We start from the raw sequence: 9,137 nt of genomic DNA on the forward strand, positions 1-9,137 counted from the left end.
TCCCTCACTTCTTGGGAATCCAGGATACCAGCTATGGCCCCTTTCTCCCTCCCAGGAGAAGTCTATGTTAACCATTTTTAAATAAACCCTGCTTTATAGGCTTCCCTGGGCTGCTTCTCTAATGTTCACACTTCAACATGTGAGGGAGCAGAAGTTCGTCACCGATAACCAGGAGTATCTATCGGTATCAGAATGTGTTTTGATTTGAAAAATCTTGAGACTGATGAAGTTGAATTCCTTCTTAACATACATAATGTCAATGGAGGTGCATTCTACTATGAAATGACTCTTCCTCTTTCCTCACTTCACTTGGTCTTTTTGTTTTGAAGGCCTCTGTATTTAGCATGGATGGATATTGGTCCACTTTCTGGTGCGTCTATCATATACATTTTTAAATATCTTCCTCCACTTTCTTGTTTTGTCCTATGTATTCGTCAGGATTTCCCAGAGAAACAGAGCAACACAATACATTACAAATACAGAAAGAAACATTATTATTGAAATTGGCTGTCATTATCATTTCGACTGAGATGTTCCACAACCTGCTGTCCGCACACTAGAGGCTCAGGAAAGCTGATGCTGTCCTTCTAATCCCAACTCAAAGGCAGGAAAACCAGGAAAGCAAAGATGAAACTGCTGGTCTGAGTCCAGAGGCCCCAGAAGGCACCTCTGTCCCAAGGCAGAGGAAAATGCATGTCTAAGTTCCAGCAGAGAGAGCAAAGCCACTCTTCCTCCTCTTTTTGTTCTATTCAAGCCTTGAAGGATTAGCTGAGGGCCCCCCACTGTGATAAAGATTGTACTTACTCAGTCCCCAGACACAAATACTAATGTCCTCCATAGAAGACATTACTCACAGATGCAGCCAGAAATAATGGTTTACATAGCTGGGTATTGCTTAGTCCAGTTAAGTAGATGCATAAAATTAATCTTCACACCAGATTTCTATTTTGTAAGTCTTGTGTGATTGCATCCGATTCGGCTCCTGGAGGTCTATCGGGGTCCCATGAATCTGGCATTACGTAAGCAATAACCAAAAGGAAACGTTTGTACCTCTGCTAATATTAGACAAAGTAGATTTCGAGGTTAAAAAAAGTTACTAGAAAATAATGTTATACTGATATATGCTGAGATGAAGACTTGCAAGTTCCAGCCTGGACTCACAACCCATTCCGAAGCAGCAGTCCCAAGGAGTCCTGGCCCTTAGTTCAGTGAGGATTGATAGGTTTTGGGGGGATACTCTATGTGTCACACAGCAAATCATTTCACACCATCTCGGGAAAATCAAACAACAATCCTTAACGTTGATTAGCACATTCACTGGTGGGAACAAGTTGGGTAAGGGTGATTGGTTAGTTCAAGAGGGGGATACATTTGAACTGATTGGTTTAGAGGGGTGTACCTGCTAAACTACATGGTTTGGAAACTACTGGGAGGGTCGCTTGGTATTTCAGGTATTTTCCCTGTCTCATGCTGATTGGTGGTTGCTAGGGGGTTGCTACGAGTCCTCATCTAGTGTAACTGAGTCAGGGACACCTGGCGCTGCAGATCTCTCCTGTTAAACAATTCAGCAGGGTGGCTATGTGCCTAGGAGCATGCTGTGGGTTTTTCCAAGGACAAGGGTCACACCCCCATCCCTTTGGATAGGCCTTGAGGTAGAAGCTGGTTTCTCAAAAATGGAGTCACATCAGTTTCTCACTTACAGCTAATTTCTCATTGGTTATTTTTATTTTTAAAATTTCTTTGCCTTTATAATTATTATTCCTCACTTATGAACCACATATTTTGAAGTGTGCATTTTTTTTTAATTTGTGTGCCTTGTTTTTTGATGTTGTTATTGTTGTTCTGGCACCACTAAAACATGGTTTTGTTTATTTATTTTTTAAAGCAAAATTATCCATTCTTTATTAGATAATAAACATGTCATTTTCTTGCTATTTTCATCACAATCATTTAGTAAAATTGAATCAAATTGAAAAATTCTAGAATTTACCAAGCTTTACCTCTTATGATTTAGCATTAAATTCCAATATCCGGATAATAAGATCTATGACAGTCACAAGCCTTTAAGAGGAACTGAAGATTTGATAGATAATGAAATTCAACAATTCAATTACCACAAAATTTTTAACAACTGATTCATTTTTCTGAAACCATAATGGGAGTGATATTTTCCATATCTACATTTTCTGTGATATGTATACACCATGGAATATTACTCAGCCATAAACAAGAATGAAATTATGCACTTTTTAGTAAATGAATGGAACTGGGGAATATCATGCAAAGTGAAATAAACCAGTCCCAAAAAACAAAGGCCAAATGTTGTCTCTGATATGTCCACAAAGGAAGTTGGGGAGGGGAAGAATTGAATTAGGGGGAAGGGAAAAGAACAGAGAGGGGAATAAGGAGGAGGAAGTAGAATTAATCAGACATAACTTTCCTATCCTTGTATTTGTTCTGTTTCATTTTTAATGTGAGAATTTAGAGTACAAGAAGTACTAGTCTACCAGTAAATAGTGGGGTTGCTGGTATAGATTACCATTTGTTTTAGAAAATTGTTTTAAACTATTTCCTTTTAAAGACATGACAGCTAAATGTAGCTTCATTTTCCTTCACGTTGGAGAGAAGTTTTTCAGTGGTATAGTGCTCTAGAAAGCATCTTAAAACAAAACAAAACAAAAAAACACTCATGTTCTCAGAGCCATCACATTGGGAAGTCTTTGTATCCAAGACTGAAGATACTATGCTTGTTCTGTCCAAAGTTGGACTCACCTTTTCAATATCCTGCCCTCTCCAACTTTTAAGTTCAATAGCATCTTAGAGGATAACAGACTTGCCTACAGACTTGGGTGTCAGGAGCTTTGAACTCCCGAGCCCCTGACAGCAAGACACTGCTTCTGGGAATCTTCCCATGTGAGGAGGGTGCTGAGAGAAACACCCATTCTCAGGTGGCTGGCCATTGTCAGTGGGGTAGATCCCATGTCTGACATGGAAATTTGGGGGTTCGATGGTGTTGAGTTCAAATGCCTGCTGCCCCCGGGGTAGAAGAAATATGGGCGCACTCAATAATCTTGAAATGCCAGCTGCCGGGACACAGGGAAGATATTGTGCAAGAAGAAAAGCCCCAATTAGCCTGTCCCTGCTCAACCTCACTTTTGTTTACCTTGAAGAACCTTTCTCCTAATAAATCCTCTTGATGTTTTTGCTTATATAATAAAACACGCAGAATCTTGCTGATTGTTAGAGACCAGACCCCACCAGGGATGGTTCACCCATTGAGTCCTGCTTCTTCTTTATAATTCAGTGTTTGTCTTTATTTCTTATAATTTCTAATTTTCGTAACCCACCCATTGCCGCAGTCTGGCTGGGCACAAATCACGAGCCACTCAAGCAGGAACAAACTTTATTTCCTAACTCACGCGAACGCCACCCACGTGGCCCTTCCAGGAACTCCTCACACCAACTGGAATTCCCTCCCCAGAACTTTTCCAACCAAAGAGAACTCTCCAGGAATCCCCGTGAGAGCTCAACCGGAACTCAACTGGAACTCGGGAGAACCCAAAAGTAGTGGGCGCCCTATTGTTGGACAGCAGGGGTCTATATACAACTAAATACACAGCCTGTCTCAATCCAGCATCATCCAGCAATTATACACAGCTTAACTTAATTATCATCATCTTAATGGGTCGCTGGCATCACCTCTCAACCACTCCTTCTGGCAAAATGCTAGGTGCCATCCTGACTGGGCTGTGGCTCTCAACAACCCATGGCCTGCTTTCAGAGAACTGTTAAATCTCCGAGCAGGTTGCAGTGATACTTGGGTGTGAGGCTTCTTAAACTTTCACCTTAGTTATACTGGCTCCAAAGTGCTTCTAGGAATTGTGGGGGCACATCTTTCTAGCTGTGCTAGGGTCTGGTTCAGTCTCTGCAGATACACCAGGAAGGAAAGAAGCTGTTGATCTTCACATCACTCCTGAAACTTTCCTTCTCTCTGGAATTTTATTCCCTCCAGTTCTTGTTGTTGTCTGTGGCTTTCTGATAACTTTATGGTGTGATTTTTTTTTTTAATTAATCCAGTTTTTCTCCTTGTTCTAGGGGAAATGTTGGCTTGCTGATAACTAACCACCTCACTAGAAATACTAATGTCTCACCCAAGCCCTACTATGTTGAAAGCTCACATTACTGTGATGGAAGTATCAATGCAAATGTCTATGTTTTTAAGAAGAAATATTTCCATGGGGGGAAAGAAGCTAAGCCCTGTTCTCTAAACACTGTCTCCACCACTCTGCGTCTCTGGGATATATCCCCTATCAAAGCCAGTGTCTTTAAAACTCTTATATTTGATCAAAGTGTAAGATCCAGAGAGTTGAAGTAGCTCCACTTGACTCAAAAATGTGGAAAGAGGAAAATGTTATCTGATTAAAGACCCTATATTATTCATCCTTTGTGTGTTAATATTTATTAACTTTATCAATTTTTAAGTGAATGTTATACATAAAGTTTGGCTGTTGCAAATCGCAGAAGAAGATGATTGTCCAGTACACACTCTCACTGTTAAACTAGATAGAATGTCTACTTATTTCCAATACTATTTGTAAAGGCAAATTTGTGTTCCTTGGGGAGAAGATCAGCTACACAGATGGATTAGATATCTTTATGTGAAAAATGATGTAAGAAGTTGGTGATGACATGGGCAAACGATGTAAGTAAAATTAAAACTGCAAATTGTTTAAGAGTTGCACAAGAAAATAGATTTAGACATATATGATATTTTTTAGGAGAATAAGACTAGGGAAAAAGAAAAAGAACCACAGGGCTTTCATATTACCATGGATTTGGTTAAATCATCAGACATATCTGAAGATGGAACCAAGTAGAATCAAAGAATATATCAGTAATAGTCAAGAGAGAATGCATATATTGCCAAAGGAAATAGATGTTCTAAAACAAAATGTGATTATAATTGTCCTTAGGAAATAATAAAAGAGTAAAATACACCTGTGGATGGAAAAATGCATTTAATCACAAATTGATGAAAGAAAATGGAAAACACACAAATAGCTAAATACCAAAAGATTAAAGAAAGCAAATTCATTAAATAATTTTTTTAAATCCTATTGGAGAAACTGGATTGGGGATAAGTATTAACAACAGGTTTGTGATCTCTAAAAATCTAAAAAAAGAAAATATAATTCAATAAATTTAATAAGATAGTTTGGTAAAGTAATTTACCTGCAAAAGAGAGAATTGGTCCTGCATAACAAAAATTTTGTTCACTAAACAGTGCTATAGGTAACATAGATGCTTTACTATATTTAAGAGACTTTTTTAAATGAAATGCACCACTTCGAAGGGAGGCATAATTGGGTGCATATTTTCTGAAAAGCACTGTGGGAGTACATATCAAAAGACTTTAAAATATTCATTACTTTTGCCCCAATACTTTCACTCCCAGAAATTTATTCATTGTTGAAAAAGTATGGCAAATATACGCAAAATTACATTTGTTACACTTTTGCTGAGAAAGTGAGATGTTGAATAAGTAAGTCCTAGTTTCCAACAGCAAGAAACTGGTTTTAAAATTATGGTATTCAAGCTGGGTGCCGGAGAGCACAACTATAATCCCAGACACCTGAGAGCCTGTGACGGGAGATTTGCAAGTTCAAGCCAAGCCTGGGAAATTTAGTAAGACCATGTTTGAAAATAAAATAAAAGTAACTAGGGGTATAACTCAATGGTGGAATGCTTGCCCACTATGTGCAAGTCCCTGGATTCAATCCCTAGCACCAAAAATAAATAAATAAAATTATGGTTATTCAACAGCATGTATTGAAATTAGAACAGATTATAAATATTTATTTGTTGATATTACTTTATATAAACTATGAATATGAGATGTATAATGCCATTGTGCAATATAGCATAAAATGTGTAACAATATAGGTGTTTCAAAAAAATTACAAAAAAATACAAAAAAATTCTCTCATACAAATATACATACATATACATATAAATGGTTACAGAGTTATATGAATATCTGAATGGTTATAATCTGGAAGGATTTATATAAAAATGTTACCAATATTTAAATATGAATGCTCTCTTACCCTATATTTATTTTTTTAATATAATAGGAATGGGTTGGTTTTATGTCAAGAAAATCCCCTTTTTAAAATAAGAAAATACATTAAATATTAGTTTAGTATTAGTTTTCTAGAGATGCCATAGAAAAACATCTCAGACTTTGTCCTTAACCAGAGAAATGTATTTTCTTACTACTCTGGAGGCTGGAAGTCTAAGATAAGGAGTGGTAGGTTTGGTTTCCTCAGAGACTCTGCAAGATGGCCTCTTCTTTTGGCCTCTTTACATGGTTGATTGTCTGCATGTCTCTCTGTCTGTCCTAAAGCTCCTCTTCTCAAAAGTACAGGAGTTAGTTGAGATTAAAGCATTTCTTAAGGGAGTCACTTTAAATGACCACTTTAAAAGTCCTAGCTCCATAGACAGTAGCATTCTAAAGTGTCAGTGGTTAGGCCTTAAATATATAAATATTGGAGAAACAGTTCAACCCATAACAACTATCCTGGGTATAAACATTGCTCTGATTATTCTGGATTTTATAAGCTTTAAATAATAATCATGAATATTAATTCTTATTATGTTATGTTAAAACATTAATTACTCTGAATCTATACTCAATTTAATATAAATCAAGAAAATTTATTTAGGGACTATATTTTGTTACTTATTATTTGACATTAATGCAAAATTAAGTAACTAGGGGTATAACTAGTTACTTAATTTTGCAATAATTAAGCAATTAAGTAAAAGATTTTAAAATACTGTTATTAAAACTTTCCATTTCATTTTAAGATTCAAGGACACAAATATTTCCTTTTGGGTCTTCCCACTACTTACATTTTCATCATTCTTAATATATACATTCCATTGCCATTTGTCACTGTCACTGTTATTTTTAATAATACAGTAATAAGTCATGCAAATATTACACTTTGAAAAGGATACAGAATTTAAAACTTCTGTGCATAAGTTTTCTTTGTCTTAGTGTTTTAAGCTTTCATTCATATATATGAACCCTGTTTTTCGTTCCTTAGCACCAAGTTCTCATTTCCATTTACTGGTCAGTTTGAAGATTGTCTTGCTAACTGAACATTGTGGCACACAGAATTCTACAAGTCAGGTCTAGGATCATGGACTTTTTAAAATATTAGTTAAACATTTATACCTCAAGGAAGGGGCCCAGGAAGAGTACAGATTAGCTGCAGGCCTCTTGTGTCCTAATCCTAAACCCTAGTAAACTTATCCAAAATCTTGTGATTGACAAACAGTGCTTTACACAAACAATAGAGGGTGCATTTTGACTCCTGCCAACCTTGCTGTTCTCAGTCCTCCTGTGCTGGTTGTGATCTACAAACTGGACTCGGGTAGACATGGGTGGGCACCCGCTCCTGACCTCTGGTGCCGCAGCCCTCACAATCAACTATGGCCCAGAACATAGCGGGACACTTGCCCACCAGGGCTCTGGGGCATGGCGCTGAGCTGCTTTTGGGGACCTGCACTGTGGCCTCTGCCGCCCGCGAATCCATGCTCATTGTGGAAGGCAGGACAGCATCCTGGCTGAGGGCCTCCATTTCAGGATTCCCTGGTTCCAGTACCCCATTATCTACGGCATGCAAGGCAGAACCCGAAAAATCTCCTCCACCAAAGGTTCCAAAGGCCTGCAGATGACGAACATCTGCCTGTGCCTGCTGTCTGGACCCAATGCGCAAGAGCTCCCGGTGTGTACCAGCACCAAGGGCTAAACTGTGACCAACAAGTATTGCCATCCATTGTCAATGGTGCTCAGGAGAGTGGTGGCCAAGTTCAGGGTGTCACAACTGACCCCCCAGCGGGCCAAGGATTTCAGCTTCCTCCTGGATGATGCAGCCATCAAGGAGCTGAGCTTAGCTCTGAGCTTTAGCCAGGAGTGTGAACCTGCTGTGGGAGCCAAACAATCAGCAGGAGGCCCAGCTTACCCAGTTTTGGGTGGGAAAAGAGAAACAGAAACAATGGAAGAAGATCCTGCAGGCTGAGGATGAGGCGGAGACTGCCAAGATACTTGGAGAAGCCTGGCTACATCAAGCGTCTCAAGATAAGGGCAACCCAGAAGGTCTCCTAGGCAATCATCACTTCCCAAACAAAACAGTATCTACCTCACCGCCTGGAACCTTTGTGCTGAACTTACAGGATGAAAATTTTACCCAGGGAAGTGGCAGTCTCATCAAGGGTAAGAAATGAGACCCATGAGCAGAACTCCACCTCCAGGGAGGAAGCAGAAGTGTTTCTCCTCCAGGTTTTGAGGAATCGCTAGGGGTCCAGTACACCCCAACATGTGCTGGTCCCCTCTCCGTGCATACTTTTGAGTCCTTTGGGATTAAGGAGGACTGAAGATGAACCCTTTTAGGGGAATGCCTTTTCTCCTCCCAGTGTTGGCCAGGGGAGTTGGAAAAGCAATTGAGGAGATAACCGCCATACCAGGAATTCTCAATAATTTTTTTTTATTATTTAAGACCAAAAAAAAAAAAAAAAGAAAAATAAGGTAAAGAAGGTGCATTTTGAAAACAGGATGGGCCTTAGATAAAGGGAACTTCCAGGCTAACCTACAATCATTTTGATTTCTGCAGTGTATCAAACACAAGACCATTCAACACACTCTGGAGAAAAATTATATAAACCTATATGGATAAGCAAAGCATGGCTACTTTCATACTTGGGTATGAACACCTTGTTGGATGTGTGGGAGACTCCCCCTTCTCAGAGAACATCATGGAATCCCTTACCCCTCCCCCCTCCTCTCTGAAGGGCGCCAAACCAAAGAAGAGCGCCAAATTCAAAGGTTTTCTCGACCAATCCCCGCAGGACACAGTGTCTGCTGGCTGTTCCTGAGTCACCCTGCCAATCAGCACCCTAGACGTTCCCTATGCAACCCTTCTTAAGCCAAAACTTGTAAGCACATGCTCTCTCTCTGCCCTCCTCTTCTTCTTCCTCTCTACTCTCTGTCCTCTTCCTCTTCTTTTTCTCCTCTCTCTTTCTCTCTCTCTCTGCCCTCCTCCTCTCCTCTCTCTGCTCTCTGCCTCTCC

General features: G+C 39.4%; 1 pseudogene; it reads left to right on the plus strand.

Annotated features, from left to right (window-relative positions):
* The first annotated feature begins 4,689 nt into the window (after positions 1–4,689).
* Positions 4,690–8,295, plus strand: LOC113187413 (prohibitin-2 pseudogene; annotated as a pseudogene).
* The last annotated feature ends 842 nt before the right edge of the window (positions 8,296–9,137 follow it).

This window comes from Urocitellus parryii, chromosome 7, assembly GCF_045843805.1.
Source record: "Urocitellus parryii isolate mUroPar1 chromosome 7, mUroPar1.hap1, whole genome shotgun sequence".
NCBI lineage: Eukaryota > Metazoa > Chordata > Mammalia > Rodentia > Sciuridae > Urocitellus > Urocitellus parryii.